This window comes from Cygnus olor, chromosome 2 (assembly GCF_009769625.2).
Source record: "Cygnus olor isolate bCygOlo1 chromosome 2, bCygOlo1.pri.v2, whole genome shotgun sequence".
Lineage (NCBI taxonomy): Eukaryota > Metazoa > Chordata > Aves > Anseriformes > Anatidae > Cygnus > Cygnus olor.
In genome coordinates, this window is record NC_049170.1 from 45525710 (window position 1) to 45538590 (window position 12881).

The following is a 12881-nucleotide window of genomic DNA, read 5'->3' on the forward strand; positions in this document are numbered from 1 at the left end:
TGTAATGAGGGTGGATGATTAAAAAGCAATACCTAAGAGACACCCAGGCATTTGTGGAAAAGACCACAAGAATAATGTAATGAGAGAAAGCAACACTGCTGTGTGCTTGCTGCCTCTTTGGATAAAAAGTACATTTTTACAATTGTTAAAAATTTAAGTTATTTTCAGCCTAATTTGGTAGAATAATAGGTTATTCTGTATCAATGAGATAATTAAAGTTATATTGTATGAAATATGGGTTAATTATTAAAGTATGGAAAATCTAATTCACATCACCGGGTCAGTGCAAATGGGGTTTTTAAAGGTTGCTTTGTGTCCTTATTGATGTCTGCTTAGATTATTTTCCATCAGATTGAATGTGCAAGTATTACTTTGAGCAGGAGACAGTAGGAAGGCCCAAATGAAAGGAGACAAAATAAGCCCTAAATCCATCAAACATTTAAGCATGTAGTTAGCTTTGTGGACTAGTCCCACTGCTGCCAGGTTGTGCTGCTGGGAACATAGGTACACAGTACTGAGAGAAACACAGTACAGGGACTTTTTGCTCATCAGGTAGGTCTTCAAAAGCCCTAGCTTTGAAGCAACAGGCATTCAGATGTCCCCACCTGGAGCACTGCGTTCAGCCCTGGGGCCCCCAGCACAAGAAGGACATGGAAGTATTACGAGTCCAGAGCAAGGCCCCAAGGATGCTCAGGGGGCTGCAGCTCCTCCCCTGCGAAGACAGGCTGAGGGAGTTGGGGTTGTTGAGCCTGGAGAAGAGAAGGCTGTGGGGAGACCTTACAGTGACATCCCAGTACCTAAAGGAGGCTAGCAGGTACGTCTGTAATTAGCTTCTTCTTCTTAATTCCAGAAAATGAGCTGGAAAAAGAAGTCCCCAAAAGTGAGATGACAGAAAATGAAGTGTTTGGGGGACATGCAACCAGCAGGCACTCCTTCATTTGATTCTGTTTCATTCAGCTCTGAGGAATGTGCACCTCCGGGGTACTTTAACCTGAACCAAAGGAAAACTCTGGCCTGGTGTTGATGTCTGTAACCATATCTATTCGTTCTGATAGTCTCCTTCTCTTTCCATATCACACGTTTTTTCACTAGTCACTAATCTGGCAGGTCTCTCTGGTACAGCTTCTCTTCCTGCTTCATCTCTGCTTCAGTTTCTCATAACTCTTAATGAAATATGTTGGGCTCCAATGTTTACAGAAAGAAAACCAACTCCTCTTATCTGTGCATTTGTTTGGCTCAAAGAAGCTTTCTTGTGAGTTGAGTTTGGTGTACTGGGCATCACAGCTGTTTCCAGGTCCCTGCAATATTTCAGAAAATTCTGCCTGTACATTCCTGATGATAGGTGTAAAGTTTATGGGTATAATTTTTCAGAAACTTTGGATCAATTGTTGCATTTTTTTATTTGTCTATTAACAGCTACTTATTAATAGGCACCAGAACTATATTAGTGTCACAACCCCTCCTCTTGCTTTCCTTTCCTTTTTTTAAGAGCTGAACTTTTTCTCTACCCTTTCCAAGTGTTGCCTTCATTTTAAATTAGTTTTGAATGTTTGAAATAATTATGAATAAGAATTCTTCCTGGGGATGAAAGCAAAGCATCAAGCAATACTTCACAGCAAGACAAAAATATCGTTCCGGCTGAAGAGACTCCACAAAGCCAAACATCAGAGGGACAGGTTAGAAAAGGACTGGGTTTTCAGCTACCAAAAGAAGGAACAGGCTTTCAGAATTCTTGCCAAGTAAAGAAAAAGGTTGTATTAAAAAGAGGAAGCATGATTTAAGCGTTGTTCTTACAAAATAAATCTACAGTATTTTAGTATCATCAGCACCTGAATATAACTCTTTGCCATCAAAATGCTTGTTTTATTGCTGCATTAATAATCAGAAGAGAATAGAGAAAGGTCCTATCATTATTACCATCTAAGAAAATGCAGTTTTTCAACTTATAAACCAAAAGGTTGGCAGCAAAAGATGCAAGAAACAAAAGGCCTGGGCAAATGACTTTGGAGAAAGATACTTTTCTTCAGGACTGATGTCTTTTTCTAGAAAAGTAAAAGGAATGTGAACATGTCTGAAGTGTGAACTATATCAGCTGATTGTGTGAAAATGAGCTTCAATCAAACGAGCTTTGATTTCCCAAAAAGAATGAGACACATTTTGCACTTGCAGTATATTCAGTTGCAATCAAAAAGACTAGACAGAAATGACTTCTCATTTTTTTCTTTCTTTCTACCTTCCTTTCTTTCCTTTTTTTTTTTTTTTTCATCAACACAATCAGGGATTTGCAAAGCCTGAGGAAGTGTCGATTTAATAACAATTCCCGTGAATTATCATGAGTGGTGTTCTCACAACCATGAAAATTCCTATTTCTCCATGGTGTGGAGTACCAGTGCAACTAAAGCTGCCCAAGAGCAGGGAGAAATTGTTCCCCATACAGCCACTGACTGGGAGAAACACGGAGTTCCTTGTTGGGATCACATCTCAGGTGCATGGTGGTAGGGATGAGTAGCAGCCGGATCTTAGGTCAAAGCAGGGATCTTGGTCCCTTCTCCACCTGTGGGAACTCTGGGAGCCCCCATGGGCCTTCCATCTGTATTCAGCCCCTGAAACAACAGAAGAAACAACCTCTGGCAGAAACAGAGGTGTGCAAACGTGCCTTAAAACTACAGGGCTTTTCCAGGGAGAGGAACATTAATCCTTAGCGACGATCTGTAGGTGGTAAGCAGCCGAGCCCTCAGTATGGCAATTTTGTCCATAAATCTGCTTCACCTCAGCACAAGCTCTTTTCTAGATGTGGAATTCACTGTGCTAAATTCAGAACTCAGGAAGCAATCCATACTGAGCTGGGTTTACTTCAGGCATTTAATCTAGTAAAAGAGACCTCCAGAGAGCCCTCTCAATCTACTCCTTGTGCTGTAATTCAGCCGTGACAGAGGAGCGTGAGAGAGGTCAGCTCTTGCCCAGGGCCCACAGTTGCATCTGGCCTGGCTGCTCCAACGCCTTGATGCAGGATGTGGATCATCGAGAGCTCCTCTTGTGGCTCTCTGGGCCTCTCCCTGGATCTATGGGGACAGGAATGTGGAACGTTGCATGGGCAACAACATGACTGGTGGCACCCCTCAGGCAGAGTGTGATCCTGGAGGAGCACCGAAGATTTAAGCACCCACTTCACAGGGTGAGGATAGGGTGAAGTTCTGCCTGACAGCCCTGGGCCAGGCGGAGCAGGTTTGTGCTGTCCAGCACCACTGGTCCAGGGCCAGCCCAGCACTTCCTTTTTTTTTTCCTTTTTTTTTTCCTTTTTTTTTTTTTTTTCCTGTGGACACAAAGGGTAAAACTTCAGCACTGCGGATACTTGTATAAAAGGAGCCTGCTGGACCTCTGCAAGGTGCCTGCCTCGCCCAGCTGGTAATATCTGTCTGCAATGCCAACAAGGCAAAGGAGACTTATCTAAACAGTGGTGGAGCTAGGATTGAGATGTGAAGGGTTATTGCTGCTGGTTAGTGGTGAGATGTGAAGGGTTATTGCTGCTGGTTAGTGGTAATAACTTCCTGCATTATTGTAGCCATTTATCCCTATTCCTTGTGCCTTTGTCATACCCTTCTCACAGCTATGAGTTACAGTCACTGAAGACTGGAAGCAATTTACTGCCACCTACGCACAAGTAGCTAATTATAGACGAGGAGCGGGCAGAAGGAGCCAGGTACATTATGAATCTGTTTTTATTAATGAGCAAGCAGCTAGGCTGAGGGGTTCCAATTATGCTCTGTATGTCAGCAGCGGATTTGCTAATATCCTGGCTTCTGTTTCAGAAACCAGTACAGCAGTCCTGAGGGGTAGATGTGTGCTCCCAGTGGGAACAGGGAAAGAACTGATGAGCCTGCAGGGATGGAGCCTGAAAGAAGTACACCATGCCCTCAAATGCTGTGTGCAGTTGCCCCTGGATGTGGCCTTTAAATGTCCATTAAAACCCACTAGCTTCAACACCCATTGCGGAAGCAGGACAAAAACTCATTTGGTGGTGACGTGAGCTTCAGGCGTTTACTCTCTAAAAGAGCTCTCTCACTCAGATTTGTGACTTTTCACTTTTCTTTCCTTCTCTTCATTCCCTGCACAAGCACTGCAGCAGTTGCTGGCTGTCCACGTGGAGCAGCAACTCCTCGGTCACTGCTGCTGGTTGTGACACTTGTCTGTCTGCGGTGGGTTGGGTGGGAGGGGATCTTTCATTTCACCCCACAAGGGCCATGCAGCCCCCCCAGACTCACCAGATGACTGTTTCCAAGAGCTGTGGCTGATATTTGAGCAAACTGTTTCTGGGAATGGGATGTACGAAGGGACATGCAGAGACTCCAAATGAGCACAGGACAAAGAGGGGAAAAGGCAGCATGCCTTGAAGAGAGCTGCAGACCTCAAACCTAATGTAGTATATAAGGATGAATTCACCTCCTCAGCAGGTAGGAAGCCCTGAAAAAGAGACACATTTCTGAAGAGAGAAGTAAGGAGTCCCTACTATCCCTATGGGTATCCATCAACTTTATAACAGATCTCAAACAAAACAGCAATTATGTCATCTGAGAACTAACAGCACCGTAAATATGCTAGCCTTTGCAAATTCATATGGGACTGGCAGGGCTGAACTCATGTTTCCCGTAGCTGTCATGGCCAGGGCACATCCCTTCAGTCATCTGATTCCAGTCAGAACAGGGCACTGGGGAGCACTGGAGAGGAGGCAATATTCCTTGTCCTACCCAGCAAATCAAACATGAATAAGGGATCTCACAGTGTGAGGCCTTCTTTTATATCTGAGTATTGCTAAAAGTGTCCGAGTTTACAACTGGGTCTAATGAGTTTAATATCAACCATCAAACATAATAGAGCAGACTGTCTGAATTCCCTTCCTGGGATAATAAGATATACTGAAGTAGAAATAATTCTTTTCATGTTAATAAACTGACTGAGTGCCTTTCATTGCATTGGCACCATGAGGAATTTGAACTCAATTCAGAATAAAGCCCTTGATCTGTCAGCAGGCTGAACATCGGTTGTTTGAATTATGCCATTGTTTTAAGATTTGTCAATGTAATGGTGAAGCTCGTGTTCTTCAGCAAATAGTTGCTGATGAAATATAAACTCCTTCATTAGGGAAAATTTTGGAAAAAGTGCCATGTGCAAGCAGTGTTCTCTGAGATGCTATTCTTGTTGTATAAGCTTTGTGCTATGGTTTTGCCCAGAGCTGCCAGCCAGGCTGGATCACCAGCAGAGTATCTCTTTGGCAGCAGAGGCATCTCCAAAGGGTGTAGAGGTGAAAAAACAAGCTGTGACTGGTGGCTGACACAAAATGAGAAGTGGCAAGAGGGCAAACCAGTGGGACATAACACCAAAGGTAAGCCCATATGCACCACACAGCTCCAGAGAAGCACTGAGTTATTATCTTGTGAGAGCACTTAGTGCACAAGGATGACGATGGGAGGGAAGTCAGAGTAGAGATGTTTGTAATAGTGAAAGTTAGAAAATTATACAAACGTGTATGCTCTCATGGATAGAGAGAGAAGGCAAGAAATTGAGGTGGCAAGGAAGTAATTGAGCTAAATCCAGGAGCCAGATGAGGTTTGAGTCTGATATGCTTTATGGTTTTGATACGCCAAGAGGAGCGTTGACTAAGTTCTTCAATCAGTATGTGTGTGGGCGTGCATGATAGGTGATCACAAGCGTGGCTTGACTCAGAAAGACTTGCACCGAGCGCGCCTTTGCCTGTTGGGTAGCTCTGTGCAGTACCCACTAAGCTCATTTCCTCAGGGAGGAATTTTGTTCACCACTAGAAATTACACGTCAGGATCCTGTACAGTGGTTGTAGAACTGAATGAGCATTTTTAATGTAGTGATGTGATAAAACCTTTGCTAATAGAATCTCCTAAGGCATAGGTGAAGGACTGGCAAATATAAATAGGAGAGTGGGAGATATTGACTGCTTGGCTATCATTTTGTAGGCCTGACTTTGAGAACATCTCTGAAGAAAATGGAGGGGGACAAAAAAGCTTCACAACAGTGTTCAAGTGCTTATACAGAGACTCAGAGCTCAGACAGTTTATTTTAGAAACACATAATCACAGAATCACAGAATGGTTTGGGTTGGAAGGGACCCTAAATATCACCTCGTTCCAACCCCCTGCCATGGGCAGATGGAAGATTAAAAGATGACTTTGTTGATCCATCATGTTGGGGAAAATGCCATATTTTTAACAAAATATGTACTAAAACCTGCCGCTGAGCAAGGAATCCAGCCATGTTCAGGTTGGCATGTTTAACCATGAGGACCAGGGAAAAAGCTGATTCTCAGCCTCTGGTGATCTGCAAATCAATGCTTGGAGACAGGCTCTAGACCTGTGCTGGTGGGGGTACGAACAGTGCAACTACAGGGTTCAAGTCTCAGCTGAGTGTGGAGTTCCATAGGTGAAATAAAAGGACTGGTGACATATAGAGAGTGATAGCCTTTCTGGCTTCCCGGGCAGCTCTGCAGGTATGTTTTTATGCATCAATCCAAGCAAGAAGTAGTTGGTTCTATCAGCATGATCTTTTCTGCGTTTGAAAGTGCTTGGGAGAACGTCAGCTGATTGGAGAGGTGTCCTCTTCAGGAACATCACACTGGGAGTGTCAGCCATGGCACTTGGTTTTCTTTTCCAAGCAAAACGATGCAGAGAATTTCTGACTTATGCTACAGCATCTTTTAGGTAATCAGGAGAAAAAAAAAAAAAGGAAGAAAAAAACCTAACCTTCAGAGGTGTTACCACATCTGATTGCAAAAGCTGAAATCAGTCTTCTCTAGTTTCAGCTGAAGTGTATTTGCTTCTGAAAAGATCATCACCTCCTATTGAAAGTGCATCAGAATATGAAACACTGCAATTATTCAGTTAGAAACAACTTGCTGCTGCTCCTGCCTGTTTAGTTTTCCCCCAGTCAGCTGATGCCACTCAGAAAAGGGCTTTTATTGGAAGGAGGGGATGCCTAATAGGCTTGACAGATTGCAGTTTAATTGGCTTAATTCCCCAGAGGCTGACTGGGGGAAACAAAACAAATTCTCAAAGTTGAAATGACAGGGGTGCAAGAAACGGTTTTCTCCTTCACTTTAGCACGTGGACCCCCTCAGAACAGAGCTCACTGATAGTTTTGCTTGAGAAGACTGCGTGCTGAGGAGTATGCAAGGCTGAGCTTCAGGGGCATACTGGGGAGAGAAGGCATGCAGGGGAGACAGCACATGAAAACATGTTTCCATGGACATGCAGATATTCTAGAGAGGAGCAGGGAGATGTGTCTGAGCTCACCCAGAATGGAGGAGAGAGGCAAACAGGTCTCAGCAGGGTGTGTGCAGAAAGACCTGTGGGTAGCTGTACACCGACAGTCTGCCAGAGGCAGCATCCCCTTGCTGACTACTTTACGTCCAATATCTGCACCCTGTGCATGACTCAACCTTTGAAAAGCAATTCAGAGCCACTGACTGGATCCAGATATGCTGTTCCTGTTACTTTCCTACTACTTGTTTCAATTATCTATTTAAATTAATTTCCATTAATTGATTTGATCGAGCCTATTCAGTCTATGAAGGAGTTCTTCTGACATCCTAGTTCCAGTGATTCAGACCAGCTGCCACCTACAACTGTCCCTGGCTCTGTACAGAAACAATGGAGAAAGGACGGAGCACACACCGTGGAGGCCAAAATGGTTATTTTTAATAGACTGCTGGAATATGCCCACTGCTCATGGGCGGGCTGAGAAACTCTGACTAAAACCACAGGGTATGGCTATGCCTCGAGACAGGGTCTTGACCAGATGCTGGGAGCTGAATCTGTTGCTAATGCACAGGTCGAGCTTTTCCTGCAGCTGGGGTAAAGAGTACACCAGCCCAGGGGGGTAGTGTGTAAGGATGTGTGGGAGGGAAGCAGGACCTGGAAATTACACCTTAAGCATGACAAACACACATTATCAAATATTTGCTGTCTTTATTCTATGTGTACATCAGGCTACTGATGGCAGCACAGATCAGGCTATTTATCCATTACTTGTCCTTCCCTGACCCATAGCATTTCGGTTCCTTCTCAGCCCCGTGGCTCTATCTGCAGAAAGGTGATGGTCGTCCTTTCCTCACTACCCTAACAAGAAGGTGGTGTCAAACACACCAACACTCCTCCCCACACTGTTATCGGAATTCGAGGCAGCATGTTTAAAGCATCCTCAGAGAGAAGCAAAACAGCCTAAGAAAGCAATTGCGTCACCCACCAGACGGTCCCCTTTCCCCCTGCTTCAGACGCCAGAGCTGGGAAGTGCTGATTGTTCTTGTTAATTTTCCTCTTGTGCTCATTTTTATGGGAAGTATAAGCCACTGCTGGAAAAATGTGGTTACAGCTCCAGATCCACCCACGGGAAGGGAAGGCTGGGAGCACTGCAGCACGGGCACTGAAGGATTTGTTGAAGTTTTGATGTGGACAGGCTGTAGAGGCAGCAGATTTTTTGCCACAGGTATGTTGGAAAAACTGAATAAATTGCCAGAATTCCCTTCTGATATGCTCAGTTGTACGGAGGTCTCACTGCACAACATCTTCCAAAATCTATCTAGACTCCCCAAAACTTGATAAGCTATAACTGTTTTAGGATTCCCAGGGCTCTTTCAGAAGTCTGTCTTGGGATGACAGTGCACACCTTGGTTCTCGTGCTCTTATTACACTACATAGACTAAGGCATTGCTGCATAAGGCCTACTTTCAATAACTGAGCAACTGGGCTCTGTGCAACTCCTCCTTCTAGCTCTGTAAGGGCAACTGGAAAGGGCAGCTGGTACACAGCTGCGTATCAGACTGGTAAGTCATCTGTCAATGCATTAGTGTGCCTGGAGAACCTGCAGCACGGATTTGGCCAGCTGGGCAGGGGGCCTGCCATGTGTCTGGTTTCCAGCATCAAGTTTGCACTCTCTCACACCGCTCCAGTAAAGAACGAGCCAATCTTTAGGGGCAGCTTCCTCCAGAAGATTCAGTGCCTGATTCCAAACCTCAGTGTTTGCACTCTCTCCTCACTTTCCAAGCGCAACCCATCTGCTAGAACTCAACTGGCACCAACAAGGGCTGCATTCAGGCTTAATGGTGTGAGCCAGGAAGAAGCAAAAGTTATATGAAATTTTGTTGTGCTCAGTGAGTTAGTTTTCCCCAGTCACAAAGAGAAATCAGATGGCTAAATGAAAATTATTTCTGTCAAAGGGGACAAGAAGCTCTAACAAGATAGGTGAGCAGTTACAATTGCAATTGATTTCTGAAGTATATCTAGAACTAAAACAATTTTTACTCTGTTTTCTCCGGGTGAGGTAGATGATTTCTTCCCCTGATTTCTTGCGCTAACATATATGAAGAAATTAAGATTCATTCTGTTGAGTTACAAGACCTGCTCTGACCTGTGCAACTTGACCCTGTGAGCTGCTCCTTGCCCTGCTAGCACCTCTGTTTGGCCAACCCATGGGCACCCTGATACCTGTGCAAAACAGGTGTGTCTGGAACCCTACTTATGGTCCTTCTTACCCATTGCTCTCTGCCTGAGCAGATGCCAACAGGGCCCTTCTCCATGGTTCCTCCCCTGGGGACTCCTAGGAAAGAAGGGCTATGTGGGGCTGGTGATGCCATGGTGGGTCCCCAGGCAAGGTTGGAGCTGGTGTGGAAAGCTGTAAGTATCTCACCGAGCCGTGTTGGTGTGACATGTTTGATCTGTGCATCTCAGCCACAAGAGGGAGTGGGTATAGGATATGTGGCCAAGAGAACAAGACCCCCCTTCCTAATCCAGAGGGAAAGGGATGGCACTACCTTCCCACCCAAAGACAGAAACAGTCATGTAATGAAGGACAAAGTGCTTGGGCAGGATGACAGGTACAGTTAGGTGGATCCATTAGCTCTATTGGATTTATTGGAGATATTTGGCTCTTCCCAGGGAACTGTTTGACAAATTCCCTGTGTCCCTCAACTGCTTTACCTACCCCTACCCCCCAGCTATTTCCCACAGCAGTAGTCAGATGTATGAGTTGCTACTAGCATTTTTGCACTCCATCTATTCCCCAAAATAAAGAAAAAAAAACTCTGTGAGGCTGCAAAAACAAACAGAAGCCTAAAGCATTTTGTTTGGTTCCAGGGGAGAGAAATGACTTGCCCTGCTAACCCCTTCACCACAATGTCAGCTTTCAGTGTGGAATAAGCATCAGCCTTTGCTGAAATCTTTACTGTTCAGTTTGCTCTGCATCTGTCTTCCTTGGGCTGCTTCCCCGGAACACTTCCAGAGGTGAAGGGTGACCAGCTGGGTGCCTCTTGCAAGGATTTGGATAGACCTTCACAGGAGCAGCTTTCATTTCTCTCTAATCAGCCTGGAAATCACCTGCTGATGGTACAAAACCTCAGTGCTGCCAGGTAAATAATGTCTTCTAGGGAAAAGAAAGGATAAAAAAAAAAAAAAGAAACAATTAATAGGTGCCATTTTGAACCACACCAGTCTTGTTACACCCATAAAGGAGGATGGATAACTCATGGATGGTGGTGATAAGGATAGCCTAGTTAGTACCCACTGGCTTTTGTATCATTTTCAAGAGAATATTTCTTTCCATTTCGGAAATCGAATAAGCTGTGTTCTTCTTGCTGACTGTAAGTTATGCCAATGTAAATCAGTGGAAATCCTCTACCTTCACTGAAGTTTTAGATTGCTGGCAGCTGAAGTTCTGGTACTTACTGACTCTACAGATAAACACAAAAACTTGCTTGTTATGTTTCATGAATCTGTAGCTTCTTATGGATGTGACTCGAAACAAAACCAGAAGTCCACACCAGCACACGTGATCTTCCAAATGTGGGGCTAAATCTGGAGCTAGAACACAGATCAAGGTGACAGAAACCACCTTTTGTTTCTGGATGGACTTGGAGCACAGGTGCACATAGGTCTAGATCTTGCAGCTAGGTTTAAAAAACACCTGAGGCTAAAGCACCGGTGCTAGTGATGCTGGCATTTGCAATCTTTGTCCTTTCTCTGGGCACACTATCTCTGCAAGAGGCCAGCTGCACATGCATCCAGCTGCGGAATAGCTGAGCTTTCCAAAGTTTCACAAGCAAAACTTCCTTGTGTGCACTGATCCTCACTTATGGCTGACCTTAATGTCTCTATGTTCAGGATCCAGTAGCATTACAGCCCACAATGGGGCTTGCAGTGGGAATGTCAGAGGCCAGAAAATGATATCTGAAAGGGCCACTGGGTCATCACTGCAGCAAGAGATATGTATGGGAGAGCACAAAAGAGCAAAGCAGGAAAATATATAAAAAATACAGCTGGAAAAAAGAAGGCAAAATCACACAGGAAATAGCAGCAAAAAGAAGAAGTGTTTGCAATATAGCTGGTGAAAAAGATGACTGCAAAGGTCAGGGCAGTCTCAGGGAAGGGTGGTGACAGGAATATGAAGTACTTCAGAAAATGTAAATATGCTCTTCTTCCAGTGTTCAGAGAGTGATAATGAGAGCGAAGCCAGGGACAGCCATACACTTTCAAGGGGAGTGAAAGAAATAATGAAGGGACTCCAGGTAATGCTAGAGCAGGTGATAAAGGGCTCTCTCTTGTTGCAGGTGGTTAAAGTCTCGGGGCAAGGGTTTATCCTGGGGTCCTGAGGATCTCAGCACTGAGCTGGGTAAAGACAGGGCTGTGCTGGACGGACAGACCTCCCTTTTTAGGCTGCTGCTTGGTCTCGTGGCAAGGTCAGGCAAATGGTGCAGGTAGCAATGAGTCAGGCTCCTTGACTTTGGCAGTTTGTGGGTCCGGCAGGATGGAAAACACCTCCAGAAGTGTAACTTGATTAAACATGGTCTGCAAGGACTAACAAAAGAAAATCATGCTTAACAAATTATATGGAAACTTACTGTTGCTGAAGTGGGTGAACTTAAGAGCTGACAGGCAGATGCCGTGGGTGTAATTTACCTGGCCTTCAGTGCAACCTTCAGTATGGAATAAATGAATACATTACATTTGCATTTATATAGCTCCTTTTCATCCTCACACCATGGCACAGCACTTTGCAAGCGTCACATATGAAAGTTGCGCCCATAACAAGCTGGGACAGAGCGGGCCGTGAAGAGGCCGTGAGCCCAGAGGGGAGGCGTGGATGTCTCTGGGTGCAGACATCCAAGTCTTGATATAGACAGCCACTTGTTGACAGGGACGTAAGCCTGCAAATGACTTAGAAAATTGTAGAAATTAATTCCTGTTGGCCGATTCACACAGGTTCTCCCTCACACCAAGGGAAAGCTCTGACCAAGGGGTCTCTGGGTGGCCCCCTGCCCTCTTTCAGCTTTTAGGGTGTACACTGGCCTGCAGCAGCCTCCCACCCCCTGGGTACTACAGCAACATGTAGGGATGTGTTAGTCCATACATCCTGCTCCTGCTGAGGATGTCCCAAAATGAGCCAGTGCCTCAGCAAAATGCATATAACAGCTTCTTTATATTTAAATGGCCTCTGCTACAGCAATAAGGCAACAATCTGCACTTGAGGGAAGCTCCTAAAAGCCCCATTTAGAATTGGTAATAATATTTTAATAGGTTGAGTTGTTTGTTTTTTTTCAGTGATAAATAGCAGAATTATTTCCAAGTAGCTATGTTTTCTATAGACCTTATCAACAAATTAAAGTTTATTTTTTATTTTTATGAAACATGGTTGTTGCACAGTTCCACGGTTGAAAATCTTCCTGTAGATGAACGCTGCTTGTAAGCACATTCAAGGCTCTGCAAGGCAGGAGGATGTTTTTTCAAACTATAAGTTTCAAAATCACGACTTATGCAGAAGAGTTAAAGATGACTTTTATGGCTCGCTAGTGAAAGCAGCTTGGAATT